General features: G+C 61.9%; 1 protein-coding gene across 1 annotated transcript in view; it reads right to left on the reverse strand.

The window, feature by feature from the left end:
• Positions 1 to 451, reverse strand: part of LOC119589297 — a 19088-nt gene that overhangs the window by 6116 nt on the left and 12521 nt on the right. The gene's annotated exons all lie outside the window — the stretch shown is intronic.

Here is a 451-nt window from a genome sequence, read left to right on the forward strand (position 1 = left end):
CTCACACTCTCTCCCCCACACATCACCTCCCTCCCCAAACTCTTCCCCCACACACCCCTCACCACTCTCTCCCCCACACATCACCCTCACCCTCACCACTCTCTCCCCCACACATCACCCTCACCCTCACCACTCTCTCCCCCACACATCACCCTCACCCTCACCACTCTCTCCCCCACACATCACCCTCACCCTCACCACTCTCTCCCCCACACATCACCCTCACCCTCACCACTCTCTCCCCCACACATCACCCTCACCCTCACCACTCTCTCCCCCACACATCACCCTCACCACTCTCTCCCCCACACATCACCCTCACCCTCACCACTCTCTCCCCCACACATCACCCTCACCCACTCTCTCCCACACACACCCTCACCCTCACCACTCTCTCCCCCACACATCACCCTCACCCTCACCACTCTCTCCCCCACACATCACCCTCCCC

Source organism: Penaeus monodon, chromosome 25 (assembly GCF_015228065.2).
Source record: "Penaeus monodon isolate SGIC_2016 chromosome 25, NSTDA_Pmon_1, whole genome shotgun sequence".
Classification (NCBI taxonomy): domain Eukaryota; kingdom Metazoa; phylum Arthropoda; class Malacostraca; order Decapoda; family Penaeidae; genus Penaeus; species Penaeus monodon.